Genomic DNA, 12621 nt, shown 5'->3' on the forward strand with positions numbered 1-12621 from the left:
AACAATAGGTCAAGACTATCCTTGGCGCAGAACAAATCTTGGAACCCTCCAAAAGGATGACTATTTGGAGATTTCCTGATATCTTACCAAGGTGCCTAGCATGGCACATTAACAATGGAGAGTGAAACACAACTTCTGCCGCATGTGCCTCATCATGTGCCCTGTCCCATCATGTGCCTGTCGTCACATCATGTGCCCTGTCTCATCATGTGCCCTGTCAGTCCCATCATGTGCCCTGTCAGTCCCATCATGTGCCCTGTCTCATCATGTGCCTGTCGTCACATTAGGTGCCCCTGTCAGTGCTCTACCACATCATGCTCTGTCACATCATGTGCCCTGTCACATCATGCTGTGGTTTGCTTCTCTGTTGTGTGATTGAACACTGACCAGAAACAGCCTGGGGAAGAAAAGGTTTTATTTGGCACACGAATTACATTCCATTATTGACAGAAGGCAGGAATGGAAGCTGGGAATACACAAGAACGGAAACAGAGACCATGGAGGGATGCTGCTCACTGTTCACCAGCGCTTGCTGTCCCAGCTGCGTTATTTGTAAAGCTCAGGCCCAATTGCCTAGGGACAGAACCACCCATGGTAGGCTGGGTCCTCCTATGTCAAGCAGCAATTAAGAGATTAAGAGAATGCCCATAGACGTGCCCATAGGCCTTTCTGACGGAGGTAAGTCTTCATTTGAGAGTCCCTCTTTTCAGTGTCTATAGTTTGTGTTAACTTGACAAAAAAAAAAAAAAATCATGTGTACATCCTTGTTTAAAATACCCGGTTTGGACACACACATATTTGTTGCTTTATTTAGTTAGAGGATTGGATAGACTGTTCTTGTTGCTTGAATCAGGATCTCACAGTATTGTTGCGATAAGTATTAAAAAGACAGTGCTACAGGTTCCGCTGCCCAGCTGTTCTCTGCCAGCTACTGTCACACACTGGTCCCCTTGGCTGGTCGTTACTACGCCTGGCACATCGCCACAGTAGCCTGAGACACTCTAAAGCTACCCTCTGTAGCCCAGTAAAACCAAAGTTCCAGAAACTTGTAATTTAACAATTAGATGTATATGTTAGAATCTCAATCCACAATATGTCCATACGATAACTTCACTGCCAATTAATAAAGAAATAATCCGCCCACCTAGACAAGATAAAATTGGCCTAGACCACCTGGATCTAAATCATCCCGCCCTGTCAGCTCCATCTTGATTCTCCTCTCCATCTTGATTCTGTTCCTCCTCCTCTCCTTCCCAGGCTTTTCCCCGCCTACTCTTTCTTCTCATCCAATGACAGGCTTTGCCTTGTCCTGAACCCGCCTTGCTGCATAATGACATCATCATCCTCCACGGTGCAGCCCTGGCTGTCACCTTACCTGGTTACGCTTACATGCTTGGTGGGGTTTCAAACATGTTTTAAAATAGAAACCTGAAATACATGTGCTTTGCTTCAAAACAACCGAGATTATTGCCCTTTGTATCCTTTAAGGGGTTAGATTAAAATTGGAAGGAAAAAAAAAAAAAAACAATGTGAACACAGATGACCATCAGCTAACTAAAGAAATTACCAGAAAACTGGGAATGTTTAACTATAGTGTTCTCTTTAAATTCTGTTTGTGTGCATGTTCCAGCCTGTGTGTGTGTGTGTGTATGAGTGTGTTTGTGTATGTTTGTGTGTATGTGTGTGTGTGTACATGTTTATGAGTATGTATATGTATGTGTGTGAATGTGTTTGTGTGTAAGTGTGTGTGTATGTGTGTTTATGTGTGTGTATATATATGTGTGTGAGTGTGTTTGTGTGTGTGTATTGTGTATATCTGTGTGTTTGCATGTGTGTATGTTTGTGTGTGTGAGTGTATGTGTGTATGTCTGTGTATATGTGTGTGAGTGTGTTTGTGTGTAAGTGTGTGTGTATGTGTGTTTATGTGTGTGTGTATGTATGTGTGTGAGTGTGTTTGTGTGTGTGAGTGTATGTGTGCATGTCTGTGTGTTTGTGTATGTGTGTGTGTCTGAGTGTGTGTTTGTGTATGTGAGTGTGTGTGTGCCCAAGTACGTGCATGTGTGTAGGTCAGCTTTAGGTGTTTTTCCACAGGAACCATCATACATGGTGTTTCCCAGGACGAGTTCCCTGTCCCTGGGATCTTCAGCTTCATGGTTGGCACTGCTGGCTGTCAGCCCCTGCCACAGCAGAGACCATGGCCAGGGCCATCACATTCTCTCAGTTACAAGCGCCCAGTTCTTTATGTGGGTTCATTTCTTGTGGACTGATGCTCCAGAGATTCCAGGTAAACAGTTTTCAACTAAGACATTTCCCCGGGCCCTAAACTTAGAACTTCAACCATAATTTGAAGTCAGTTTTGTGAAGTACAGTTTGCTTTTCAAGTACAAAGAGAACAATCCACTAAAGGAATGCAATGTCTCTGCAGTGCACAGACATATATGAAGGCAAAACACCCACATATGAAATGGTAAGATAAACCTGTTTGTAAATGACATTAGTAATGTGCTCCGTTTCTGTACATCTGTCTCTAAGTAAGTGGCTTCTTCTTTGTCTACTCTTACAACATGGATTATCTTTGTTCAGTTAAGCACATTTGACCATTTTTATAAATGATATTCATAAAATTTAAATGAAGTTTCAGACTCTCAAACTACTGAAAATATACCTCAGAGAACATGAGATCAGGTGACTTTAACACTTCCACGCAAACCCAGTCACTGCGATTGAAGGAGCCTGCTGAGGTGATCTGAGGAAGTGAGGCTGCTCATGGGCTGTTTTGTCTCTTGTCGATTTAAGTCAACAGCAGCTATGAACACGCCGGAATAGTAAGCTAACCCACCCGTAAGCACACTTGCCTCGCTTCCTGCCTCTAGCCTTGGCCGATGTTCCTATCTTCAACGTGTTTGCAGACATTTTCTCATTACCCACCCATGTCACATTAGGGGGTTCCAGTCATGCATTCCACCTATAAATAACCGTGGTCCTATGGCTCTTGAAGAGATGCTGAGCTACAAATACACCCTGGGATTGTATAATATACTCATGTGCAGCTTGGGTATGGTGGCACAGCCGAGAAATCCCAGGGCCCAGGGAAGCTGTGGCAGAACTGCTTATAGTTTGAGTCCAACCTAATCTGCAGAGTGTGCTTCAGACCAGCATGGGTGCCAGACTGAGACCCCATCGAAAAGTCAAAAGTAAATAATAAATACATGACACATGCATACTAATGAGCTGGGCGTCGACATTAGACTCACTCACTGATGGGGTTAGAATACTGGAGTTACTGCTTCCGGCATGACTATAAGAAACAAAAATCTTAAGCACTTTTAATTTGGAAGTCCTTGTGTGCTTAAACCAAAACTCAGTCATCCATTATTTCACTGAGTGATCAATGATTCCACAGTTCACCAAGTAAAATGATGGAAAGTACGTTTTATTCGGCTTACCCTGGGGAAAAAGCCAACCTCAGTAACAGATGCGGTCATGAGCATCAAGATACTAAAGGTGGACGGCAAAGACCCCAAGGTTGTCTTCTGACCTCAATTGCATGCCAAGGCATGCCTGAATATATGCACACACATGTACACACATTCATGCACATGCATGTGTTCACACACATGCACATAGATACATACATGTGTACACATTCACCATTTAAAGGTGCAAGTTGTGGTCTCAAGTGACAAGGCAATGCTAGAGACACAGCTTGTTTCATTTTCTTCAGACTCCAAATGCGATGGGATGGTGACATGGGACCTCCGGGTACTGCCCGGCAGTGGGTGCTGGGCAGTGCCCACGGGAAGAGACGCCATGTCTGAACACCATGCTCCACTGCATGCCCATCGAGTGGGGCTCTCCCAGCTCTTTCCCCAGCAACAGGTCACTACAGAATAGAATGACTTTTTTAGACTTCTGTAGGCGAGAAGCCACGATCCAGCTGGTAATGATGAAAATGAGACCCTGGTTTTCTGTGACAGAACAGAGAACTCAGCACAGCACCCGACACAGGATAGAGCCGCCATCTTTGCTAGCTGGTGAAAAAAGATGTAACAAGAACACATGACTCCAGTCTAAGAGAATGCACAGAATTCCAGTATATACATAAGTACTAAAAATATTAGTCACCCTCATCCCGTGGGGGAGTCACCTCACCCTCCCTGACACATCCCCTCCACAGCCTGCACACGTAGCCTAGGACCCACAGCAGCGCCCTGGCCTCGTCTAGCTACAACTGCCTGCACTACACGAACCTCCAGGCTTCCACAAGGAACTGCCCTCCCATCCTGAACAGCACCCAATCTCTCCACTCAGCCAGCCAGATCCTGCCAGTACTGTCCAGGGTCTATCTGGGCAGGTCATCTGCAGAAAAAGTAAGGGGAGAAACATCATAAAGAAATTATAGGTCAGATGGGTGAGACAGACATCGACAGACTATTCCGCCTAAATATTATTAAATATACGTTTTATGCAGCAGCAAACGGAAGCTTCATCCTAGGACTTGAAGCAAATCTCTACAAATTCAGAAAGATTCAAATAATTCCATGTATTCCATCTGACCATAATGCAATAAAACTTAAAATTGACAGCAAAGAAATCTCTAGTAGACGCACCAACTCATGGAGATTAAATAACTCGTTACTGGATGATGAATGGGTCAAAGAAGAAACCAAGACAGAAAAAAAAAATTCCCTGGAACTCAATAGAAAAAGAAAACACAACACAGCAAAAACCCTGGGACACAATGGAAACTGTTCTCTGAGGAAACGTAGACCCCTGAGTGCTTAGATCCAAGTCAGCAAGGACACAAATACACTTTATGTATCTATAATATATATTATGTTACATATGCAAGATATATATAGATATATAGATATATCAAACTCAATTAATCTAAGAGTTGGTTCTTTGAGAAGATAAACAACATCAATGAACCAATGGCCCAAATAACCAAAAGACAGAAAAACCACAAATTTAACAGAATCAGAAATAAACAGGGAAACATAACAAAAGATAGCAAAGAAACTTGAATTTTTATAAAAGATTGTGAAAACACATACTCTATTAAGCTGGGAAACCAAAAAGAAATGGATAAATTTCTAGATTCGGGTAAACAACCAAATTTAAACCAAAAGGAGATTGATCAGTAACCTAAACAGACAAACAGGATTGAGATAGTAGTAAAAAGTCTTCTCGATAAAACGCATGCAGACCCAGGTGGACTCACAGCAGAATTCTACTAGCCTTTCAAAGACGTGCAGCCAATTCTTAAAGCACAAAAGAAGGAAGGGAGAGAGGGAAGAAAAGAAAAGGAAGCAGGTCAGGGGAGGGGGATGATGCTCCCCCTTAATCTAAGCACTTGGGAGGAAGAGGCAGGTGACTTTCTGTGAGCTCAAGGCCTGGTCTACATACAGAGTGAGTTCCAGGAGCAAAAGCCACAGAGAGAAACCCTGTCTGTCTCAGAAGACAAAACAAAGCAAAGAAGAAAGGAAAGGAAGGAGGGAGGGGAAAGGAGGGAGGGAGGCAGGCTGGTTTATTCTGGGTCAGTCCAGGGTGCAGGCCGTCACAGTGGGAAGGCGGTAGGTAGGGGTTTGGGGCAACGAATCAAACTATTTGCAGATGACATGAAATCATGTTAGGGATTCTGAAAATTTTACCGGAAAACTTCTAGAAACAATAAACAAATTCAGCAATGTGGCAGGATACAGATTCAACCTACATGAACAATAGCTTTTCTATACACCATCAACAAATGTAGAGAGCAGAATAGCCCCCAAAGAAAATAGAATATCTAGGTATAAACCTAACCATGGAGGCAAAGGACTTTTACAATCCTTACATTTTAAACCTTTTAATAAAGAGAGGAAGATACTAGAAAATAGAAAAACTGCCCATGTTCATGGAGTGGTGAATTTAGGAGAACGACCACTCTATCAAAACAGACTCAATGCAATCTCAATCAAAATCTCCTTTTGATTCTGCAAAGAAACATAAAAATAAATCTATCTCAAAATTCATATCTCAAAAATTATAAGACCCTGGATATCCAAACCAATATTCAGCAAACAGAACCATAAACATGCCAACGGAACCAAACCACGGACCCAAACACAAGTACATATAACTCCAGCCATTTACTATTTGACAAAGCCACCACAGACATAAGCTGGAGACATCCAGAATACATGAAGTGCTTTTTTTAAAAAGTCAAAAAACAAAACTATAACAACAGCAAAACCCAACAAATTAAGGGGGGAGGGTGCTGGATTAATCGTAACGGAGAGTTCTCAAAAGAGAAAATAAAACTGGCTAAGAAATATCTTGAAACAACTATTCATTGTCTTTAGCAGTTAGGGACATATCAACCAAGACAACTCTGAGATTTCATCTGGCAGCAGTCAGAACAGCAGAGATCAACAAAATGACCCCACAGCCTTTACAAATGCTGGAAAGGGTGTAATCAAAGTGTCCTCACAGTCAGTGTTGCAGGGCTGAAAACTGGCACTCTGGCTCTAGAAATCAGCATGGGAGCCTCCCAGAGCTAAGAATAAGTGGACCATGACCAGGCCATCACGCTCCGAGGACTCTCACTCCATGTTCAACACTGCTCTGCTCTGAAAAGCTGAGAAAAGAGAACAGCATGATTGCTCCACAGCGGTGAGCTGGTAACAGAAGGGTGGCCCATGTGAGAAACAATCCTACACAGCTTTCTTTTAAAAAATGAAAGTGGGTGGCGGGGAGGTTGGAGAGATGGCTCAGTGGTTAAGAGCACCTTCCAGAGGTCCTGAGTGCATTCCCAGCAACCACATGGCTCACAACCATCTGTGATGGGATCCGATGCCCTCTCCTGGCAGGCAGCTGTACAGGCAGATAGAGCACTCATGTAAATAAAAATTAAAAGAATAAATCTTTTTTTAAAAAATGAAATCAGATCTGTAGGGAAACGGATGGATTCTAAGTGTGTATTAGGAAGTAAGGTCGCCTAATCTCAGAAGGAAAAACCCATGTTCTCTGCATGTAGACAAGTATGTGTGTGTGTGTGTGTGTGTGTGTGTGTGTGCATTTAACATGTGAAAAGAGAAGTGATATCAGAGAATGTGGAAGGACAGAGCACAGGCAAGGACTTTCAGTTAGGAAAGGGGATATACAATCATTTTTCCAGCTCCAGTGCTGTCATAGGCTTTTTTTTGGAGGGGGCTTTTTTTTTCCTTTTTGAAGGAGTTGTGTATAAAATATACCTGTATTTTAATACATATGGCATAAAAATGCATTGATTATGAAAGTGTAAATAAAATCTAAATCCAAGCTCTGAGGTGTTAGAGTGGCTATTACAACTGTACAGATGTTGGTTGAGACAGACAGACCTCCGGCCTGGGCAAGGTCGTCTGAGTGGCTCCGTTGGTCTGGCTGTGTGATGCTTTTTAATTACATGTTCTTTAAAATAAGTGGGTTTTATTAAATATATATATGACTCGACTCTGGAGAGATGGCTCAAACACTAAGAATACGTGTTCTTGCAGAGGAATCTGGTGACTCAAAACCCTCGTAACTCCACTTCCAGGAATCCAGCACCCAATTCCGGCCACGGCAGGCACCAGGCACACACATGGTTTGCAAACACTCACACAGACAAAATGATCCCATACCTCAAATAAATCTCAATGTTTTAAAAATACTACCCAATCCCAGTCTCTGCTTTACCCACCTGTTCTCGTTTCAAAGAGGTTTAAGCAACTGGGAAGCCATGTAATTCCTTGTTGCCATAAGGCTTACAGAGGAAATCTATTTGACCAGGTAAAAAACAATTTGAATTATCGAGTCCAGGAAGATAACAGCAGCTACCCCGGGAGCCTGCTGCAGGCCCCAAGCACAGCCAGGGTCAGAGTATGCAGAGATCCGTGGCTGTTAACCAACACAGGCGGGAGGAAGCTGGCATGACATCTGGGAGCCTATCTGTTCCTCTTCCTGTCACTGTTTCCATGGGAAGCCACTTCATTTGAGAAAGGGGCACATTTTGGTCCCTTATGCCACCTGTCATGGAGAGCAGAACCTATGAGGCGCTGTTAAATGCTGGGCACACCATCACCCTCAGAGCCTCTCGACATCTCCCCACTCCACACCTATCGTGTGGCAGAGGTGCCACAGCCCACAGCTGGAGGGGCGTAAATGCTACAAAAGTGATCAGCTGAACCACATTTGAACTCATGGGGATGCTCCCTGTATTTCAGTAGTAACAGAAGCCAATCTCATGATAAAGCCTTTACCACTTGTTACTAAAACTGTTAGGATTATTAGTGTGTGGTTTGCCCAAGTAGCCATCCAGAGAGTTAAAGAAAAACTGTTCAACTGAATTCACTGGAATGCTGGCAACTGTAAACTCCTTAGCCCACGAGCACCCCTAGAAATGACGACAGACCTCACATCTTTATGTCCAGCGTTCAGCCCTGGATCACACACATCCTGTTGGGTCAAATGAGTTAGGAGGTGAAGTGCTATGCACAGGGGCATGAGTGTACTTCAGACACATCAGATGTGTGACAGCTGTGTGTGGTGTTACATAGAATGAAGAGTGCAAGTCACTTACACAATCACTTACTCCAAGCACTTGTGAACAGTTTGCCTTTTGACTTAGATTTAATCTATGTCTTCCGATGTCCTTAGATTTTCAAAAGACTTTGTTATTGTCCTATAGTTCACGATCATAAATTCTTTTACTTCCCAGTCCCGTGACCGTGTGTCTGCGCTTTATCGGAGTTTACCTCTGCCATTAGGCCTTTGGCTGACCACTGCACACAAAAGTCCCCCAGCACTGAGCACACAGAGCCGGCCAACCCTGGCTGCCCTGCTCTTTCTCTGGTCCACTCAATATCTTCTATGGAAGAAGCAATTAGCCTCTAAATCAGCATTTTGCGGGAAAATTGTACTGGTTGTAAAATTCAAACCATGGAGGCCGAAATGAAGGAAAATCAGAAATGACACAGACAATTGATGAACATGAATATTTAATCTCTATTCCATTACAACCCTTGATTGTAGAGCAATTTTTAATGAATTGGATTCAGAGAAAATGCGTTTCATTAACCTTTCATATAAATGTATTATTATTGAACCAAACAGGCCACTGTACTTGCAAATCAGTTCGATGCTAATTAGATTGGGAGTTGCAAGCACTTTAAATCATGGAGGTGGGAGTGTGGGGGGGGGCATCAGCAAACCAGGGTTTGTTTGTTTGTTTGTGGCTACAATTTACTACATTTCTTTCATTTTCTGATACTTTCAAGTGAGAGTTCTCTTGCTTCTGTTCCCTGATACCTAATACTGAATATAAAATAAAGCTTGGAGAATCAGCAAAGAACACACTCATGGGGCAAATGTGTGGTTTTTTTTTTTTTTTTTTTTTTTTTTTTTTTGCTTAGCTGTGTGGAATCACTCCAGAAAAGCTATGCTTTTATTTCTCACTTAAAAACAAAACAGAACAAAAAAAAAAAAAAAAAAAAAAAAAAAAAAAAAACACCCTCATCTGTCTTATTCTACACTGGAGAAGATGTGAAAGGCCCAGGGCTGCTTTGGAAAACGCCATCATGGTGTCTGGAGCCCGGAATCAGAAGCAGCAGCATGAACATGATGTCCCGGCTCAGTCTGCAGCTGGGAGTTGTTTTCCTCCCCTCTTGGCTTACGGTCTGTCCAGAATCAATATCTAGAGGAAATCTGCTCTCGATTCTAGTTGGCCAATCACATCAAGTAGATGTCTTCCCAAAATAAGCTCTAGATTAATATTAAAAGTGTTACTAACCAAAGTGCTGTGAGACAGAACATAGGTTGATAAAAGGTTTAAAAACAAAAACAGAAGAGGTGAACTGTCAACCCAGGGTTTAAATAAGGTATCGGATGCCACCCCCAGCGCTGAGTCATCTTGCAAAATGTGCAAACCTCATCTACAGTTTCTTTTCTCTGTTTTAAAGACACAATCGAAGTCGCGGCTATAGAGCAATGGCTCTGAACTTTCAGAAGGTGTGGGCTTTCCTTCATGGTTAAGGCAGAGGGAGCCTGGCAAACCCAGACCAAGAAGAAAAGGGGTGAGGGGATTTCCTGACCTCCCTCAAAACCATCTGCTGTCAGTGTGAGTCTGTGGCCCTGCCATGTCAACCGTCCCTCCACCGAGAACTCGGAGAACATGCCTGTGCCTTCACACATGGCCTGGGAGTGGGGGAGGGGGCGACTGCCGGTGGGCAGAGAGCCAGAGCAGACCAGGAGGCACGACCAGTACCACAGGGATTAAAGCAGCCTCGGTTCTCACCGATTCAGGACTCCTGGACTCTGTCTGTGTCCAGGTGTAGCTGTCCCAGATGCTACCAGGCTGGTGTGAATTAGCTCCTTCCAGAACGGTCTATAAAGATGGTTATTAGCGGCTACAGACTGGGTGCCTGCAGGAGCTGCACATGGGTTTCCCTGGGCAGAGAGGATTCTGTGACAAGGGCTTGCCTCTGCTGTACTCTAGCTGTTTCCTCTTACTTTCTACACTCAGGAATTCACATGCCAGTCCACGGAACTGTGCCGGGGAGATGTGCAGAGCCACACTTGTGAGACAGCAGAGGTAAAGTTTTGGGGAAAAAAATTTTAACTAATAAACTTTCAAAACACACTTGTTGCATGTCAGTCAGAGGACACGCCAATCTTCTTCCCACACTTGTACCAGGTCTCCAGGCCTGTGCAGTAAACACCTCCATCTGCTGAGCCATCTCGCCAGCCCCATGAAGGTTTGTTTCTGAAGCAAGTTTGGGTTCACAGCAAAATTGAGCAGTAAGTACACTCCCTCCTCCCGCTCCTGCACAGTCCTCTCCCAGGGCAGTGCATGTGTTACAGAGAAACACAGCACAACAGAAAGCAGTTAGTAAGATTTTATTATGGTAGAACATTATGAACATTCATTTGAATATATCAAACATTTTCAGTAATTCTCTGAGAATGCATTTGTGCATACAGGTATTTGATCACACTCCTCACCATAACTCCTCCCAGATCCACCCCCACTCCCTCCTCCCAGCTCTGGGTCATTTTTTCTTTTCTTTTGTTTTTCTTTTTTCAAGAATTCAACTAAACCAATCTTGCTGCTGATATCCTGTGGGTACGACCACCATTGGGAGCAGCAGTTCTCTGCCTTCCCAATGCTGTGACCTGTCCGTACAGTTCCTCATGCTGTGGTGAGCCCTAACTATAAAATAGTCTTGCTACTTTTGATCTTTAATTTTGTTACTGTTATGAATCGTAATGTAATTATCTGTGTTTTCTGGGGGTCTGAGGCGACTCCTGTGAAAGGGTCCTTTGACCCCCAAAGGGGTCCACAGGTTGGGAAGAGCTGCTCTAGAGTGTGGTTGACCAGCCAGGAGCCAGAAACCAATCAATGCCCTGCAGCCATCCTCCAACAGCTCCCTGGAGAGGTGGGGACTCATTAACCCCTCCCCGTTTTATGCTACAGTGTTAACTGTCTTAATCTTGTGCAGACAACCACAGCTGCTGTAAATTCATGAGTGCAGAGTCTTGTCCTGTTCAGAGGATATGGTTTGCACTCACACCAAGGATATTTCATGGCAAGTGCACTGTGGACAAACCGGAGTACAGAAGAAAAAGGAAAGTGGAGCAACACCAAGTGCTGGTGACGACACAGAGCAACTGGAACTCTTGTACACAAACATAAAACACAAGAATCTAGAATAAGAGCTGGCAGTTTCTTATCTATCAAAATATTGGATTTAACATTAGTTCAGACAGTACACACCTAAGTTTTCCTAGGGATAAAACAACTTAAATCTACACAAACCCTCTAGATACTTACCACAGGCTTACTCATAATTTCCCTGTAACCACAAACAAGTCCAACCTGCATGTGGGCAGATGGATCAGGGGTTGTCAACTTTCCTAATTCTGTGACCCTCTAATACAGGTTCTCATGATGTGGTGACCCCTAACCATAAAATTATTTTTGTTGCTGCATCATGACTCTAATTTTACTACTGTTATGAATCATATATAAATATTTTTAGAGATAGAGATTTGCCAAAAGTGTCACAGCCCAAGGGTTGAGAAACATTGAAACAAATACATAATGTTTAGATAAGGGCTCAGCACTTAGCAAGAAAAAGAACAAACTGGGGTGCACAACAGCAGGTGGAAGCCAGTAGTCAAAGCTGAGGAGGAGGCTCCTTTCCAGGGGCCAATGGTCCACATGGTTCCACTGCTAGGACATTTTGGAAAAGGCAAAAATAGAGCAATCTGCCATTGGTAGGGTGTGAAGGTCACGAAAGGGTGATTACAAAGAGTGGTAGGAGAGGTCTGGGGTGTCAAAGCATGTTCTGATACATGTTAATGCATGTTAAAACTCAAGGTAGCACACACGCAATATAGATGGACACACATGCAATGTAGATGTACATATATACATATGTACACACATACACACATATGCATACACAGGAATATACATAAACATATGTGTATATGCACACATACATATACACTCAGACATACACTGATACACACATATACATGCATGCATACATATACATACACACAGAGATACACTCAGACAAACCCACACATTCATGCACACACACACAGAGATAAACT

At 43.3% G+C, this 12621-nt stretch overlaps 1 protein-coding gene across 3 annotated transcripts in view; it reads right to left on the reverse strand.

Moving 5' to 3' along the window:
• The window catches only part of TTC28 (tetratricopeptide repeat domain 28), a 381921-nt gene that overhangs the window by 181372 nt on the left and 187928 nt on the right, over window positions 1–12621 (reverse strand). The gene's annotated exons all lie outside the window — the stretch shown is intronic.

The sequence above is a fragment of the Micromys minutus genome, assembly GCF_963924665.1.
Source record: "Micromys minutus genome assembly, chromosome: 29".
In the NCBI taxonomy this organism is placed as follows: Eukaryota; Metazoa; Chordata; class Mammalia; order Rodentia; family Muridae; genus Micromys; species Micromys minutus.